The sequence below is a fragment of the Tachypleus tridentatus genome, chromosome 1 (assembly GCF_004210375.1).
Source record: "Tachypleus tridentatus isolate NWPU-2018 chromosome 1, ASM421037v1, whole genome shotgun sequence".
NCBI lineage: Eukaryota > Metazoa > Arthropoda > Merostomata > Xiphosura > Limulidae > Tachypleus > Tachypleus tridentatus.
In genome coordinates, this window is record NC_134825.1 from 93,552,598 (window position 1) to 93,572,433 (window position 19,836).

Here is a 19,836-nt window from a genome sequence, read left to right on the forward strand (position 1 = left end):
TTTCTTGATTTTCTATAATCTTTTGAACCTTCTGTAAGGCCAGTTAGTTTAATTTCTTAAGTTAATGATTTTTAAAAATGTTATTGCTCATACCTTTTGTGAGCTAATCTGATTTTTTACTTACAGCTACCCTTTTTCTTTCTGTGAGGAATATATTAGTTCTCAATATTGAAAAATGTTTCTTTAAAAATTTTCCACATTTGCTCAGTGTCTTCAAATAACTTAGCTTCCCAATTCACAACAGATAATTCTAGTCGTATCCCTCCAAAATTGCTTTTATGAAATTTAGAATCAAGATATCATTACTCCTGATTTCCATATGCAGTAAAACATCAAACCTAAGTGTTCCCATTTCTGTATTAGAAATTAATAATAAAATAGCATCATTTCTGGTAGGTTTCAATATGATGTAACTCACATTTTATGTATAGATCAACTCCTCCCCTTCTCTTTACTACTATGTCCTGATTAATTTAACTAATAACCATGTATTTCAATGAACTTTGTCATCAAAATCATCTACATTTAACCATGTTTCTATTTTCCCATTATATCAGAATCTTTCATTAGTACCAATGCCCTAAAGTCATCCTTTTTATTTCTTATACTTCTAGTATTACAATAGTAACAATTAAGTCTGTTTTTATAACTACTTTTATGCTAATTTTCTGTGCTAAACTTTCCTTTACTTCCCCCTTTTGTTTCATTTATTTTATCTTTGCTCTCACCCCTATCTAGTCCTAATTTAACTTCCCTTACAGTTGCCACTTGGTGTGGATTATTGTACGTGGTGAGGGGACCTCCCAGGAGGGATTCTGTTCTTTCAGTTTACTTTCTCTGGGATCTAAATATCCACACACGTATTTGCCGTGCGTGGAGACCCATAAAGGGGAGGATAGGATCCTGGTGGTTGGGGTGTCAAACCCTAACACACCACTTTGGCCTTGAATTCCTGTAGACGGGCACCTTTGGTGGCCCCCTTGAGTCAATCAGCTGGTCCACTTCGGCTAGGGTCAACCAAGTACCAGTGTTGGATGTTCTTAACATGTGTTGTGGATTTTGTGTCTGATGCTGGTGTTTGGGTATAGTGCTCACGAAATCCTGGCATTGCTGCAATGTCCTTGTTTGACATTATAGTACATCCCCTCGTAGGGCTCCATGATGGGTGGGGTCAGTGGGCACCAAAATTTCCCTTTGTTTATTATGGATATTCCAATTAAAAATCTTAAGATAGTGAAAAAGCAGTCTATAGGTAAACGACCACGTCTTAAAGATTCTGAGCAGCACTCCTCGCTATCTGTGCCACCTATAGTACCTCATTTTCTTATATTGCATCCCTTTGAGACAAACCTTAAGGTCAGATGTCCCCCTTTTTCATTCAGAAGGGACTAGAGGGACTTGCTGACTGTCCAAAGTCAGTAAAAAAGCTTTGATCTGGTGGCATATTGGTGGAAACATCCACATCTCAACACAGTGAACTCCTGTTGCATTCAGAGGCAATTGGAGATATACCTATAGAGGTTACACCTCATGCTACTTTGAATTCATCATGAGGAATTATTGTTGAGGGGGATTTGAAGAACATCCAATAGTAAGAGATTCTTGCTGGTTTCTCCACCCAAGGAGTTTCTGAAGTGAGGCGTATCTCCACTTGCAAAGATGGAATTATGGTGCCGACCAATGTTTTCATCAAGGCAGATTATCTTAATTGCAGAGTACGACCATATGTTCCAAACCCTCTCCGATATATCCAGTGTCAACGGTTTGGTCACTTGAAGACATTATGTCGTGTCTCCTTGATGTGTGCTCGTGCAGTGGCAAGGACCATGATTCCTATGAGTGTGAAACGGACTCTCATTGCATCAATTTCAATGACTCTCACCTATCCTAATTTCTTTCTTACCCTAAAAGGTTGGAGGAAAAAGGGGTGCAACGTTTGAAAATGATTCATAACATCACCTATCCTGAGGCTCAAAAATTGCTGTTCACCACCTTCTCTTGAACATATGCTGCTGCACTTTATTCTGCAGCTGCTGTGGGAGTGCAGACAGATATCTCTGTGCCTCCTAAAGAATTGTTCTCCAAACAAATGAAAAGTTTTTTAACCTCCATGGTTAAAAAAGTTGATGAATCAACTTCGACACCTATCTCTGTTCCTTATACATTCCACCAAACCCCAAGATCCACATCCTTTGGTTCTGGGTACAGGCATTTCCTCGAATACATCTTCCTCTGTCACCCCAAGATGCAAAACCATCATTCATTCACGTCCTCAGTCTCTTGAATTCCCTTCCAACAGCAAAGACCTGCCCAATGGATCCAGGGCAGGATCCATGGAGGTCGATAGACCTCCCTTGAATAGGAAAAGTAAGGAAAAAAAATGTTGTCATAAACAGAAGGATTCTCCACCCATTTCCCCTGCACGTAAATAAAAATGGCCACCCTTATACCATGGAACTGTCAAGGTTTGCATTCTAATTTGGATGACATCAAATCACTGATTGCTTCCTACCATCCAGTTTCTCTCTCCTTACAGGAAACATTTCTGAAACCTGCCGATACAGTCACCTTTCAGCAGTTTTTTTCATACAGAAATAACAGACTGTGTGATGGATGAGTACATGAAGGGGTGGCACTGATGGTTTATCAGCATGTGTCCACTCTGTCTTTGCCACTCGACACACCCTTGGAGGCCGTAGCCATCCATGTTTCCTTGAGTCATACCATCACTGTTCTGTCTACCTGTCATCTGGAGAGACATGATCAATCTGACCTTGATGCTCTCATTGAACATTTGCTGTTCCCCTTTTTCATCCTGGGGGACTTTAATGGACATCATCTCCTCTGGGGAAGTGCTGATATTGATAGGAGGGGTCATTCTGTAGAGCATATGCTCTCTGATCACAACCTTTCTTTTTCCAATACTGCTTCTTCTACTTATTTTCATACACCTAGTCAGTCCTTTACTGCTATTGATCTCTCAATTTGCTCCCCTTCAATATTTTCCCATTTTTCATGGAGGGTTGACAATAATCCACCAGGCAGTGATCATTTTCCTATAATTTTGTGAGAGACAAGCTGTAGTCGATGCCATTTAACTTGCTTGCCCCAGTGGAATCTGGATCAGGTAAACTGGCCCTCTTTTACTGCTCTCTTGGAACATGATTCTGACATTGTCTGTAAGCCATCAATAGACGACTGTGGCAGCAGTAGCTGACTGTATTATACAAGCAGCTGCTCAATGCATTTCTGAAACCTCAACACATTTTCCACTATATCCTCAAACATGGTGGAATCCTGTCTGCCAGATGGCATGGAAGGCTCAGAAAGGAGCCTGGGATACTTTCTGTACATATCCCACACTCTTGAACCGCATTGCTTTCCAGCTGGTGTGTGCACATGTTCGATGGGTAAGACGTCAAAGCTAGAAGGAATGTTGGATTAAGTTCACAACCAGCATATCCTCTACCACTTGTTCCAAAGTCACTTGGGACAATATTCCAAAGGTCAGCAGGCAACATAACTCTGTCCCCTTCTTGATCTTGCTTTCTGATGGCCAAGAAGTAACAGATATCCAGAGCATTGCCGATACTCTAGGTGGAAACTTTTGCTGGGTATCTAGCACTCCTACTTCTTTCACCTTCTTAGCCATCAAGACTGGGGCAGAGCTATCACCTCGACTTTCGAGTTGATTGTCATTCTGACTATAACCATCCCTTTACACTGTTGGAACTGAAACTGGCCCTTCATCGGTCTGGCAGTGCATCAGTTAGACCAGATGATTTACACTATGACATACTGTGCCATCTATTTTATGCTTTTCTTGCTATCCTTCTGATTGTTTTTAACTGGATCTGGCAGGAGAATGTTTCTTCCTGATGCCTGGCACTAGGCTATTATCCCACCTTTCTCTAAGCATGGGAAGGGTCCAAAGATTCCTTCAAACTACCATCTAATTGCTTTGACTATTTGTCTCTGCAAGACCTTAGAGAGGATGGTTAATGCTCATCTTGTTTGGTTCCTCCAATCAAACAACCTTCTCTCACCTACCCAGTGTGGGTTCTTACGACAGTGATCCACCATGGACCACCTGATTCGACTTGAAACATCAATTAGAGAAGCATTTCTCAAACAACAACATCTTGTCTCAATGTTCTTTGACATTGAGAAGGCTTATGACTCAACATGGAGGTATGGCATTTTGCGAGATCTCCATATATGTGGGTTATGTGGCCATTTGCCCAATTTTTATTAAAAATCTTTTAATGGACAGGAGATTCCAAGTTTGTGTGGGCTCAATACTTTCCCGTCCTTGTCTACAGGAACTTGGAGTCCCTCAGGGCTGTGTTTTGAGTGTCATACTTTTCAGTATCGAAATCAATGCATCACTGAATACCTCCCTTTCACTGTTGCAAACGGGCTCTATGTCAATGACTTTCACATCTCATGTCAGTCATTTCATTGAACATGAGGTATATTGAGTGGCAGTTACAGACTGCCATGAATTGTTTACTGAAGTGGACCACAGCAAACGGCTTTACCTTCTCTCTCACTAAAACCTTTTGCATGCACTTTTTCCACCAATGGGGTATTCACCTTGATCCTGAACTCCATATCAGTAAAGTTGTGCTGCCTGTGGTCTCTGAGACTAAATTATTGGGGCTTATCTCTGACCGTAAGCTGACCTTTATACCACACATTAAGCAGCTATGGGTCAAATGTACAAGAGCACTGAACAACCTCTGTGTCCTCTCTTCCATCACTTGGGGAGTGGATTGACCTTCTATGCTAAAGATACATAGTGCTCTTATTCGATCGAAACTTGACACTGGCCTTAAAGATGCTAGACTCTCTTCATCACAAGGACTTCAGCTATGCATTGTGGGTTTTCTGCACTTCTCCAGCTCAGAGCTTATACATAGTCTCATGAACCTTCTTTGCACCTCCACCATTTACAACTGTCTTTACTATATGCTTTGAAACTTTGTTCCTTACCAAAGTATTCCACCTGAGATTGTGTTTACCTTCCTCGATGGGCCATGCTTTTTCAGATCAGATGGTCTGCCATTGCTCCTTTTGGCCTTCATATCCAGACAAAGTTGGATGAATTGGATTTGTTCTTGGATAACATTGCTGTATCCACTGGTCAGCCCATCCCACCATGGCTTCTTACAGTCCCCAATTGTAACCTATCTTTAAGTCATCTGAGAAAAGTAGACACTCCTGATTGGAAATACTGTCTGCTATTTGCTGAACATCTTTCAAACCGTCCTTCCATTCCTATTTATACAGATGGTTTGAAATCAGGTGACTGTGTGGGCTCTGCCATGGTTTGTTGTGGTTTGGTGGTTGTGCGTTGTGCGTAGAATCCCCTCTACAGCTTCTACATTTACTGCTGAACTGTATGTCATTTATTTTGCCCTGGATCACATATTACCTTAATTCTCTACTGGCCCTGGAATCACTTCATGTTGGTTCACATCCTGTTCTCGCCCATTTCTCTTTAACATCTACTTCTATCCAGTTTTTCTGGATGCTGGGCCAAATTGGTATTCACAGGAACAAGCTCGCTGACACCTCAGCTAAATCTATCTGCTCTGGCACTATCACTACTTTGCCTTTTCCATACATGGACTATGGTCCTGTATTCAAGGCTCGGCTCCGTGTCAGCTGGCAGTCGACTTGGAGTGAGCAACGTGAAAACAAGCTTTTCCAAATAAAGCCCTGTATCGGACTTTGATCATCTTGCTTACATAAGGATTGGAAGGAGGATGTTGTTTTAAGTAGACTATGCATTGATCACAGTTTTTTAACTCGTTTTCTTTTATCTGGAACTGATGCACCATTGTGTAGTTTGTGTAAGGCTCGAATCACAGTAAGCCACCTTTTACTTTCTTGTCATTGTTATGATTCACAATGATGGCACCATTTTAAACATGTTGTGTCCCAAGGTTTGCCCTTAACATTGGTGGCACTGTCTAACTTGGTAATGTTTTCAGTTTTTAAAGGCCATTAATCCTTTTAATGCCATTTAAGTTTTTAATTTATGCATTACACCTTTTTAATGTGGCTCCCTTTTAAAAATTGCAGTTCATCAAATTTGATTTGAAATTAGAAACTGGCTGTAATATCAAATAACTCAAAACCAGGACTAGAAAGGCTAACTTCAGGTGACTGGTGGTTTTTGTACTTACCTTTTAGTCTTCCTGGCGAGTTATGATTATTACAGTTTTGCTACAGAAAGTCCTTTACAACTTGAATTACTCTAGTTTTTCTCTTGACATTATAGAGGTGATGTGAACATTGGTTTTATGCTATTTATTTATCTTTATTTTTAAACTTTGTTTTACCTTAATTTCCTTTTATGAATTTTACTAAATTTACTTTTAACTTTTTACCACAGATAGCCTAGCTAAATCAACCAACCAACCAATCCCTGACACAGTTAATTTATGGCCTTTGTCTCTAAATGCATTTGTCAACCCTTTATACTAATTAATTTGCTCATCAGACTTACTCTTCTCTATACTGTTATCTCCTAAGTGCACAACAAAGACTGCATCATTGCCAGTTCCCTTCATATATCTCTTGCTCAATTAGTTGTGTCTTCCACCTGTTCTTCATGGTAGCATAATTTAACTCTTTTTCTCTCTATTTGCCCTACAGACTATTCTATTCACATGCTTTAAGTTCATTATTTATATCCTATTCTATTCCTTTTGCTTTCCCTCCCTCCAGTAGTTCGTATACACAATCCAAGGGCTGAAATACATTGCTCAGTAATCAGTTTTTTAATTACAAGGGTGATCCCTATTTTTTTATATATTATTAATTTTACCTTATTTGAAGTTAGCCTACAAATAAACAAAAAATTCTTTAAGATAAAGTTTATTTTTTGGAAGGTTAATTTCATAATTCCTCATAGCATTAAAACAGTGAGCTTGATTTATTTTTATTTTAATAAGCTTGTACATTCTATGAGTAAATGTTTTATGCTTTAACATCTCAGTCAGTGTAGGATATTGCTTTGATAAAAATTAAAAATTTGTTACTTTTGTTTGAAAACACTTCAATGTTGAATTATTAGAAAGATATTATAAAAAAAATAATTACTTTTAACTGTAATTTAATTTGAACACAGTTAATAATTTATTGTCAGATGAAGAAAGATGCTTGAAGATCTTAAAAAAATACTAAATGACACTGTAGCTGACATATTCAATTAAATTTACAAATTATGTAATTGCACAAGAACATTTTAATATATCTGAGAATAATTAGTGCCAATCTAATTTGTAATTTGTCAACAATTATTGGAATCTTTCATAAATATTTCAGATGTTAAGTACAGGAGAAGTGGGGGTGGGAGGGATTTTTGTTTTGAATATTTCAGTGTTCGTTAAACAAAGTATTACTCATTTGTACACATTTTTAATACACTTAATACATTTACATAACTAACTGTGCAGGAATAACTAAAAACATGGTGACTCAGATGTTTCATCATTGGGTGATTTTAGAATTGCATGTAAATAGGAGTGCTGAGCCTCTTGTATGTAGTTTAGTAACATCAACTATGGCATGAAAATATGAACCATGACCAAAAGTAACCATCTCGGTGACAGGAGAGGTTTAAGTTAATTTATTAATTTAAATTATTTCATAGAATTTGAAATGGTTTATTGTGTTGTACTCTTGATTTCATTTGGAGCCAAAGCTTTGAGCTACTTGTATCACTAACCACAAATAAGTAATTGTTGAGCATTTCAGTGAAGAATATTCTGCTTGTGAAATAAAATTTGGCATCAGTATCATTCATACTTAGTTTTCATTACTGCAATATTGAATGTTGAGATTTTGCCTGCTGCGACATCCTTTCAAATAGGATACAGACAGATACATACATATACAAATGTGCTCTGTGTGTGTAAAATGTATAAAAAAACTAGTGTTATTTAAATTCAGTCATTACTGCTTAGTTGATTCCTCAGGTGTTCAATAACAGAATTATTGTAATTAGTTTGTTATTTTGGAAACTTTTTTAGTCTTTATTATTTGTAATCTCAAGTTGTTTACATGCTTGTAAGTAATAAATTGCATTTATAATACCAAACGTATGGAGATATAAATATTTACTTATATGGACTAGCAGATAAAACTGTTTGGGTGTGTAAAAGGACATACAATGGTATGGTTGAACCAGGACAGAACTGGTTGTTTTCCTGCCCCCCCCCTTTTTTTTTTAAGGAGTACATTTTTTTTGTGATATCCAGGATTGTTGATCAGATAAAAAAATTACATTAACCTTTTGACTTTATATAAATGATTTGAAGTTTGAAAAATACTGAACAAAGGAATTATCTTCTCATTTGCTGCACTTAACAAATCTCCGAGTCAATAAGATCACTTGTGAATTTTGTCAAGAAAGTAGACTCCACAAGAAATCTGGAAAACTTGAAATAAAATATAGGGATCTGTAGGATTTGATCTGAGAACTCTTTCCTGTGGATAAAGGGATCATACATTGTTCAAACTTTTTTGAATAAAACTTGATTCTCAATATGCCTTTGGTAAAATTTTGTTTCTCTAGAGCGACTTGATTATATTTTGCAAACATTTTAAATTATCACCCTGGAAATTTGATAAAAAAAAATGTTTACTAGTCAGACATAAAGATGCATTTACACTCATTTGAAGGACTCAATAAAAACAAAACTCGCTGTATTTTCTTTTCATTATTTCTTACGAGTGTATGCAATCTTATCAAAACATTCTTGTGCATAATGATCTTCCTGTGTACGAGGCATGTGAGAGCATTACTTTACATGGTTATTAGCATTTTATACAGATTTTGTAACTTAGAGGTGTGTGTATGCATCATTTTCATCCAATTAAAACCATACTCCTCTGTTATGTATGCATATCTTTCTGGAAAAACATCTAGGTGTAACCCAAGCTAGAAGGAGGAAGTGATTTTTCTCTCCATTTCATTAATTTTAATCTACATGTATGGTATAATGCATTGTGATCAGTGTGAAAATCAGCATGTTATTTGTAATATTATTGAAACTGTGGTTCAAATAGTCATATTCATATTTAACTTTTGGTGTTTTTTGTTTTGTACGATAGAAGTACTTGTGAAAATGGAAAGTGTTCATCATGAAATACATGTAGTTTAGAGATGTTATATTAAACTTGTAGATGTTAACTAAAAGTTTTGTCTTAGTAAATTAGGAAAACATTAGTTTCTATTGAAAAGTTTGCATGAAAGGATGGTCAGAGATTTTGTGCAATTCCATGACAGAGGGCTTTAATCACCAAGTATTAAAATTTTATAAAACTACATAAAATTTTTACTGTAGATGTAAAATATCTGTAGACTTTGTAATACTTCTGTTTAAATGCATTTTTAGCTTTAAAAAGAAGGGGTAAAGAGACTCTCAATCAAAATCTTGTATGTATCCAATCCCTGTTTCCCCATTCTCTCTTCCCAGTCCTTACCCATCCCTTTCACTCAGGGGACTTCTTCTTGCCTTCCTTGATGATGCACTCTTTGTTGTCAACAATACCAGTGATTACCCATTGGGCTTGGATCCTGTGGAAGCTCAACTGGTGTTCCTTTGCCAACAATCAATGTGTTATTTCCCCACTTCTGGTTTCTTCTTTTGTAGTTCCCTTTCCTCTTCCTTAAGGTCCCTTGCCCAGCTAGCATCTGTAAGAAACAATTCAGTAATTGCTTATACAGTGAGTAATCAAACCCATACTACATCCTTCCAGGGATTTTTATTTTTATTCCTGGCTTTTTGTTGTTCCTTAGATTCTGAACGGTAATCTTAAACACCTGTACCTCATTTTCATATACTACATTCTCTTTAAGACAAACCTTTAGGGCAAATGTCTCCCTTCTTCATTCAGAAAGGACTAGAGAGACTTGCTGGCTCTTCAATGTCAATCAAAAAGCTTTGCTGTGGTGACATATTGGTGGAAACATCCATATTTAAGCACAATGAAGTCCTCTTACATGGGGGATATACCTATTGAGGTTACACCTTATGCTATTTTGAATTTGTTGAGATGGATTTGAAGAACATCCCTAAGTCAGAGATCCTCACTGGTTTCTCCACCCAAGGAGTTTCTGCAGTAGGGCATATCTCTACTCATAAAGATGGAATTATGATACCAACCAGTGTCCTCATTCGGTCATTTACATCACCACGTCCACCTGCCACCATGAAGTCAGGTTATCTTCATTGCAAGGTGCAACCATAACCATACATTCCAAACCCTCTCCGATATTTCCAGTGTCAGCGGTTTGGTCACTTGAAGACATCATGTCATGGTTCCTCGATGTGATGGCAATGACCACGAAGCCTGTAAGCGTGAAACAGATTCTCATTGTGTCAGTTGGAATGGCTGTCACCCATCCTACTTTTGTTCTTGCCCTAAATGGTTGGAAGAAAAAGAGGTGCAGCATTTGAAAATGATTCAAATCGTGATTTACCCTGAGGCTCGAAAGTTACTGTCCACCACTTAATCTCAGATGTATGCTGTTGCACTCTATTCCACTACTACAGTGGGAGTGCAGACAGATCTTTCTGTGCCTCTGACAGAGTTGATTTCAAACTATGTGAAAAGTCTTTTGCCCTCCATTGTTAAGAAAGTTGATAAATCAATATCAACACCTATCTTTATCCCTTCCATTCCTTCCAGCAGATCCCAGATCCACTTCCTTTGGTTCTGGGTCTTTTTTCTCTGGCCCTGAGATACAGAACGATCATTTGTTCACACCCTTAGTCTTTGGAATTTTCTTCCAACAACAAATACCTGCCCAAATGACCCAGGGCAGGATCCATGGTGGTTAATAGGCCTTTGAATAAAGAAACAACACATGGTTGAAAATAGAAGGGTTCTCCACCTAATTCTCCTATACGTATGTAAAAGTGGAACTGTTGAGCTTTATGTTCTAATCTGGATGACATCAAAGCATTGATTGATTCTTACCATTCTGTGTGCTTTCTTTATGGGAAACATTTCTGAAAACTGCTGATAGTCACCTTTTGACAGTTTTCTGTGGACAGAAATGCCAGGTTGTGTGGTGGATTAGTGCATGGAGGGATGGCAATGCTGGTTGATCAGCATGTGCCCACCCTGTCTTTGCCACTCAACACCTTTTGGAGGCTGTAGCCATCAGGGTTTCCTTGGGTTATACCATAACTGTTTGTTTTATCTATCTTGTTTCTGGAGAGCCCTGTGATCAGTCAGACCTTGATCCTCTTGTTGAATAGTTGCCATATCCCTTTTCAATCCTGGGGGAATTTAATCTACATAATCCTCTCTGGGGAGGTGCTGTTGTTGATGGAAGGGGTCATTCCATAGAGCATATGCTCTCAGATCACAAACTTTCTCTCTTGAATACTGGTTCTTATACTTATTTTCATGCACCTAGTCAGTCTTTTCTGCGATTGGTATCTTTGTTTGCTCTCCTTCACTATTCTCCTGTATTTAAGGTTCGGCTCCATGCCAACTGGCAGTCGACTTGGAGTGAGTAACATGAAAACAAGCTTTTCCAAATAAAAGAGGAAGTTGTCCTAACTAGACTACACATTGGTCACAGTTTTTTAACTCGTCATTTTTTTTTTTTTATCTGGAACTGATGCACTAATGTGTGGTCTATGTGACACTAAGCTCACAATAGTCCATATTTTACTGTCATGCTGTCGTTACAACTCCATGGTGGCGCAATTTTACATGTTTTCTCCCAAGGTTTACCATTGACAGTGGACAATGTTATTGGCAATGGTGACACTGTCCACTTTACAAATGTTTTTGTTTTTTAAGGTCCATTGAACTTTTTAATGTTGTTTAAGTTTTTAATTCAAGAATTGGACTTTGTTTTGTTTTTTTGGCATGATTCATTTTTCAAATTTTAATAGTTTTACTTTACTTTTGTTGTTTTTTTTACTGGTTATTTGGCACAGATAGCCTAGTTACTTTGCACCATAAAATGCCAACCAACCAACCTGTGTTTCATAATATCTCTGTGGTTGTTTTACTTCATGTGCCCCCTCTATCTCAATTTTATCATGTCTGAAATCTCTCTCTTGTCTTACTTATATTTTTACTTGCTTTTTATTGCCTTAGGTCATGACTCATATTTCCTGATGGTCAGTGTCTTATAATTTTGTTTTTAAGTGGGGTGCTCCAATTTGCAATTCACTAGGTCATTGAAGTTCTTCAGTGCAACTGGAGTAGTTTTAGTGGAGACACTTTTTCTTTGTTTACCTCTTTGGTTTCCATTTCTTCCCTCTTCCCATGTTTCTATTTTGACGTGATTGCTTAGTCATTGGGATATCCTCAGTTTGGTGTCTACTTTTCTTTGTGTATCTGAAACCTTTTTCTCTTCCATTTATTTACAGACCTTTACTTTGAGGGTGTTCCAGACTCATTAGAATTTTGAGCTTAGGCTACATGGCTGCATTTTTCTACCATTTTCTTGATTTTTCTAACTTGTTGGTCCATGGGTATTTTTTTCTGATATCTATTCTTGAGAGTAATACTGAGCTATCTTTCTTCTATTCTCTTGCTTGTTATCTCTCCTCTTGTGCAGTTCTCAATCACATCAATTGTTGGTTACCTCTTTGAAACCAGTCGTGGTTTCTGGTTCTGTTTATAACTGTCTCTCTTACTTTACCCTCTTTTATTATTCTTTCTTAAGTGACCATGGGATAACGCATGCTCTTTCTCATTGTTTCTCTCTTTTTTTGTACTTCATGTTATCTTTTTTAGTCTTCTTTCTTATCTTCCTCTACATTTTCTTAATTTTCAAGAATTTGGTATTGTTTATAGGTAGCAGGAACAACAGAACTTCTACCCTATTCAGGGCTTTTATTCCCATCAAGTTTTGGGGCTCTGAGGGTTGCAGGTTTGAATCCCTGTACCACAATGCTTGACCTTTCAGCCATGGGAGCATTATGATGTGACATTCAATCCAACTTTCATTGGTAAAAGCTGTGATGGTTAATCCCACTATTCATTAGTAAACAAGTAGCCAAAGAGTTGGCAGTGGATGGTGATGACTAGCTACCTTCCCTATAGTCTTTCACTATTAAATTAGAGACCTAGATTGCCCTTGTGTTTCTTTGCACAAAATTCAAATCAAACCCATAGAGTTGGAAGATTTGGGGCTGTGTCAGCAGTTTTGTTATCTCTGAATCACCTTCATGGTACTCCTTGATTCTGGATAGATAATTAATTTCAGTCTGAACTTTGCCCTCTTTCTTGGACTGTGTTTAACAAAGTTATGTATCTCAAATGCCTTCATTTACATTATCATTGATCATGTGACCTATCATCTCTCTGGTTTTTTCATAATGGTTATGTCTTTTAATTCCATGCCTTTTTCTTTGGCCTTACTATGGCTCCCTTTTGATTTTAGTTAGACCATGTGTTCTTTTGCTTTGCATATACATGGCCTTTGTTCCTGTTAAGGCAATGCAAGGAGAAAGAAGACTGACAACCATATAACTGGGCTGGCTGGTCCAATTTTCAAAGTCCATTTTGACTCCCATTCAGTTTTTTGTCCAGCTGAGGGTTCCCTTCAATTCTATATGAGGTGAGATAAACTCCTTCTGTATATTTGTCCCTATAAAGTTTTCAAGGCACTTCTCTCTTTCATATTTGTGGACTCTTGCTTTCCTGTGGTTTCTAATTCCTCTTGATCATACACATGTCCCCTTTAATGAGTTATGAAATATTATTGTTCTGCATTCTCTTGAGCTTCAACCTTTCTTTTTATGTTTTGTTGTTGTGGTTCAATTGCTTTAACCCCTTTTCCTGCTTGTCTGGACATTCCCTTACTGAGACCTTTGTGTGGCTCTTTGGGCTGTTACTTGGCCCTATTTGAGCTGATGGCTTCATGTTCCTAATATTATTTGTCTCTCAAAGTGTATTTTCTCTGTTTTCTTGCTTGTGCTCATCCAGTCCACTACTTTTTTCAAAGACTTGAGCTGCCCAAAAAAGTGTTGGATGTTTTCTTCAATCTCTCTTTTTTTACCTCTATTTTCATATTTTATGATAGTTTTTATTCCAGTAGTCTTTAATGTCATGTAGGCTTTCCTTTGCTTTCTTGCTTGGACTGTTTCTTTTATGTGGCCACTCAATATTTTTACTGTTTCAGATTTCCTGTTTTTGGGACTTGTTCTCTTCCACTTTACCTGTTTAGGTTTGCAAATTCATCTTTCTCCCATATTGTTCTTTGAGTGAGTCTGACAATATGCTTTTTAGCATCTTCCAATAATTTCAGCATGTTACAACTTCTTTTTCCTCACTCGGTCTCCCATTGCTTAAGTTATTAGGTGGTTTTCTGTGTCTTTTGGTTTTCATCTCCTTTTGTGTGCCATTTTTGAACCTCCCCAGAGGCTCTAGTGTGGTGAGTTGGTGAATTTTCTCTGTTGTCATTTTCACTGATCTCTATCCTTCATACATTTCATGGTACCTTCATGTACGCATTCCAACACATTGTAAGTTTCTCTCCAAAAACAGATTAAATCAAACTGCAAGTTGTAAGACTTGTGAAACCAAATGTCATGTGAGTGAGTATAACTAATATTAAATATTCATGATAACATTGGACCTAGTCGAGCTTTCTGCATTTGTCTGTCAGGAAATACTTAACTGAAATTGCATTGAAGTGGGTAGAAAGGAAAGCATTAATATTATCTATGGCTGTTTAGTGCTCATTGTTGAAGTTTTTTGCAATATTGCTTTGGTAGTGTATATCTATAATTGATATGACTGTTTCCACTCTTATTATAAAACAAAAACAGATAACACAAAGTACTTGCTGTCTTTAGTTGTAGCAATCCATTGCATTGTCTCCTGATAGGGACTGAATTCCAAATGATTATCCCTGATGATAGTTGTTCAATTTGCAGTTGTGTAGTGCAAAATAAAGAAGTGAGGGAATGCATTTTGAGAGTGTTACTATTATTAGTATTTATTATGTCATCTATGTATAAAAACATGGTACAATAAAAAAAAATTTTTTTTTCATCATGAAATTTTGAATTCCTAGATAATAGAAGTTCCAAACTTGGTCTGAAATGAGTTCCTTGAACTTGGCTACTTGCTGTTTGTGTGTCAGTTGCTGAACAATAACACCTAGGCTAAGCTATTTTTATATACAGTCTGGTTTCTAGTTTTAAATCTAGAGGGCTATAAAGTGTATGGAAATATGAGATTTGTCACAGAGTTTGATTAACAGCCTATACCTCATTTCTGTAATAATAAAGGTTTTCATTTTGTTAGTCTTGTTTGCATTTAGAAGAACTTGCATGAGATACCTTTTAAACACCAGATTACAGGACTCGGATCTGATGAAATATGGCATCCACAATTTATCTGTATACTGTGATTGATTTTGGAAATGATAATGTGAAACTTTTGTACAAGACCTCTGTTTCCTTTTTCCAAAGCATGAATTTACATCTGCTAGTTCTTCATTGACTTCTAAGGTGTAGAACTCGGAAATTATGTTTGGAATGGAATTAAAAGTGCTTGGCCATGACACAGTTGATGCATGAGATGAAGTTGGTGTGAATAACCATGGTTTCATATGTTGATGATACTGGTTAAAAATTGACCATGATTGATCAAAATGATCCTTTTGTTATTTGTCAGTTTTACTGATGGAAGCATCATTTCCCTCATGGTATTTTCTGCTTGTAAGACCTTTTTACTCTTGTATTCTTTCATTGCTTCTACACATTTTATGCTGTAATGAATTAATTTTGTCTGCACAAATTATAGTAATATCCCTTATTTTTTTTTGTAAGGTTTCAGAAAGAAGAGATAATTTTGAATAATACATTGTGTGCAAGTGCTAGGTTAAGAAAATATTGTTTCAATAAAATACATGTATAAAGTCACTAAAAGGACATTTGTCAAATTTTATCACATATTTTCAGTGCCACTGCTAACAAGCTTGAAACTATAACACAGATGTGTATAGCCTTTCAAAACAGCTGAAAATGTACCCAAGACTCATTCAATTTTTTCATCTCTTCATCAGGCTTTTACTGTACACTGTTGAATTTCTCTTTGGTTCTTAGGAGAATGATCATATACAGAGTACAATAGGTTTGTTCATAAGTGAATGAACGTTATTAACACCATGTTTTTTTGTAAATTGCATCTTCCACTCCACTAACAATTCTAAACAGTGACTTAAGCAATGCCATACCATAATATTAGCATACTTCTGCAACATCTGTTGAGCCACATCATATTTTTTTCAATAGCATTATGCTGACACTTTCACTGGTAAGAGAAACAGAATTATTCTGAAAGTAATTATGATCAAATCTATGCATACTGAGACAAGTAAATGTTTGTTTATTACTTTCTTCTTCTGATCTACTAAATCCAAAATAGCTAAAGTGTGGATCATTTAATTTGTCAGTTTCAAATTTTAAATAGACTTTCAAAGTTGTTTTGCTCTTAAGAGTGGTGGTCTCTTCTGTCAGAATGGCTATTTTTCATTTTATTTCCAGGATGCATTTGCAGTCTCTTGATATCATTTCTTGTACAACGTGGTCAGTTATGTTAGTATCACTAAACTAACTGTGAATTCAAACCTTGTTGAATTTCTGTGCCATTTAATTCTTGCAACTGCAAAAACTCGGAATGGTTTGAATATGATTTATCATTTTTATCTACATAATACGAGGTCTGTTCAAAAAAATATGCAGACTGTTTGAATTGTGCAGCTCCAGTTGGTTCCAGGGGAATCCGCTTGGTGTCACTAGGTTCACACAGATCAGCTGATTACGACACCATTTCCCGATTGCAGATATCTTCATTTGTGTATTAGCTACGCGGTTTTAAGTGAAGTGCGATTTTTTTGTTTGGCAGATTTCAGAATGAATGACCTGAAGGAGCAACGACTTGCTGTGAAATTTTGTGTTAAACTTGGAAAATCTGCATCTGCGACTAAAACTTTTGCTATGCTTAACATAGCTTACGGTGATGTTGCTATGAAGCGTATGGCATGTTTCAAGTGGCATGAACGTTTTAAGGATGGTCGACAGTCCATTGAAGATGATGAGCGTCCTGGACGTCCTTCCACGTCAACTGATGACCCACACGTCGACAAAATCAACACCCTGGTGCGGGCAAATCGACGTCTGACTATCAGGGAGCTTGCTGAAGAGTGTGGGATATCGGTTGGATCTTGTTACGAGATTTTGACCGAAAAATTGTAGATGAACCGCGTTGCTACGAAATTCAGCCCTCAGAACTCGTGAGTTTTTGGCCAAACACTCGATCACTGTTCTTCCCCAACCCCCCTACTCACCTGACCTTGCGATTTTTTCTTGTTCCCCAAACTCAAAAGACCCTTGAAAGGAAGAAGATTTGAGACGATTCCCGAGATTAAGGCAAATGCGATGAAGGAGCTGGAGGACATTACAAAAGAAGCGTACCAGGACTGTTTTAACAAGTGGAAACACCGTTGGGATGAGTGTGTGCGTTGGGGAGGAGAGTACTTTGAAGGGGTCCCAGACCTGTAACTTCTAAATAAAGTACATTTTGTTTTATGACGTCAGTCCGCGTATATTTTGAACAGCCCTCGTACACTGTTCTGAAAATTTTGCAGGTAGCTTCTATTTCAGATTCATCTGAATAATCCAGTTTGAAGTTGTTATTCCCTTGCACTCTGTAGAATGTTTACAACATTGTTGTGTGACTGAATCTTAATGAAGTATAATTTTATCTGAAGGATGCTAGTTGTGCTGATTGTGTGCTGCAGTAGAAAGAAACAATCTTAACTCCATTCTTTGGAAAACCTAGAAACTTGTGATTTAAATGGGCCTATATTTGTCACAACAGAGTATGCTACTCATTTAATCTTTTGGAATTCACTCACATATCATGGGTAAGTTTTTTTCTAATCATCCCACATCTGATCAGTCCAAAATTTACTCCTTACAGACTTGGGTTCATTTATGTATTCAGTTGCATGTGGTCCTGTCAATTTCACTTCACTGAAACTTGATGTATAACTAGAAGTATCTTGTGGAATTACTTTTGTGCATTCAATACTACTCTTGCAATTACTTGCACAAGTTGCACTTTCTTTACTTTTGTTTTTTTAATGAAAAGTTATTGCATGGATGTTTGTTTACATCTTCAACTCATTTTCTGAGGCCACAGAAAAAAAAAGAAAGAAAAAGGATTAATTAAATAAACAGATCCATGGGCATTAAGCCTCAATTCTCAGAATGCCACAATATAATAATGTTAATTACTTCAGCGACTTAAAATGCATAAAATGTCTTCCACCAGTGTCGAGAGGCAAGACACATAAGCAAGATTACTAGATTTTTCTCAGTGCCCAATTTCTTAATATTAAAAAGTATTATAACTGCTTATTAAGAGAAGTGTATACATACCATTTAAATGAAAATAAAATTGTTTTATATACAATCTGTTGTCATGTTGTGGCATTGTGCACAGGCAAAATGCTCCCATATACCATGTAGTAATTACAAATTTTGTATATGTTATAAATAATGATTACTTACTTGCAGGTAATTCTTTTGTATATACTGGCTGAACCTGTAGTTCCCTAATGAATAATTTGCTTCTAAAATGACTAGTAAGAAGGCTAGTTTAGAAATTACTAGTTAAGTCAAAACAAGCCACATTTATATTACTGGAAACTAAGGTGTAATTGGTTACTGTGGAAGTAAAATAAAATATGAAACAGGATCTACATAAACTCGTACATACTTTTACCCCTATATTGCTAAATTCCAATTACCCTGGGAGGATAACTAGTATTCAAGTATCTAACACATTTATTGGATCATATCACTCTTTGTACATAGCCATTTCATAAACATTTTCTCTCACTTTATGTAACATAGTACTTTAAACAAAACTAGTTGCAATCACTGTACTATAAACAAGACAACAAACCTTACCCCACTATTTTTGAAGCTGGAAAAATTCTGGAACTTGGGTTGTATGAGCTTACTTGCCTTTTTAATGGTGTTAAAGTGTAGTGTCAAATAAAGTCTAATGCCGAGATTGATTCATTGATTCATTTTCAAAAGGTTTTTGCTTCAGTTACCAAGTATAAATATATGAAATGTGTGAAGAGATTGAAAGTTTAAATTCCCAGGAGATTTAATTTGAAATTACGTGGTCCATACTGAAGAGTCCCAACAATACTATTCATCTTGTTTTATCAAATTTCTGTGTCAGTTTTGCTAACAATATAATAGCTACAGAAAATAAGTGTGAAAAGTATAAATTCTGACCATAAGTTGTTTGGAACTTTGGGATCAATGTTAGCAGAACTATACAGTTTCTTTTGCATTATTTTTTTTTTATTATAGTTTGATTACTTGTGTACAACCTGAATGAATGGGTTAATGATTCTCTCTTCTTTCTTCTAGGGGTGGGCAAAAGGGGAAATCTTCATAAAGTTAGAGTTTTAAGGTCAGATTTATTCAAAATAGTGAGGGAATATATGTTAAGAAAATTAATGGAATACTATTCTCACATCACTACATCACTGGTGTTTTGTCTCCTGTTCCTCTGGTGTAGTATGAGGGAATCCTTACTTCCTTTATGCCAAACTGCTGGAGTTGTTATGAAGAGTATTCTTGGTGAGTGGTGTCTTCTTCCATGAGAAGATGCTCTTTGTGCCCACCCTATATTTGAGATGTAAGACTGGGATGTTCTGGAATTGTAGTACAGAACACCCCATTAAAGTATTTCCCAAACAATTATTAGTGAATGTATCCAGTCAGATGGGACTTGGTTTGCCTT

The 19,836-nt window shown here is 36.7% G+C and overlaps 1 protein-coding gene across 3 annotated transcripts in view; it reads left to right on the forward strand.

The window, feature by feature from the left end:
• Nucleotides 1-19,836, forward strand: part of LOC143255685 (uncharacterized) — an 82,527-nt gene that overhangs the window by 18,285 nt on the left and 44,406 nt on the right. The window lies entirely within an intron of this gene.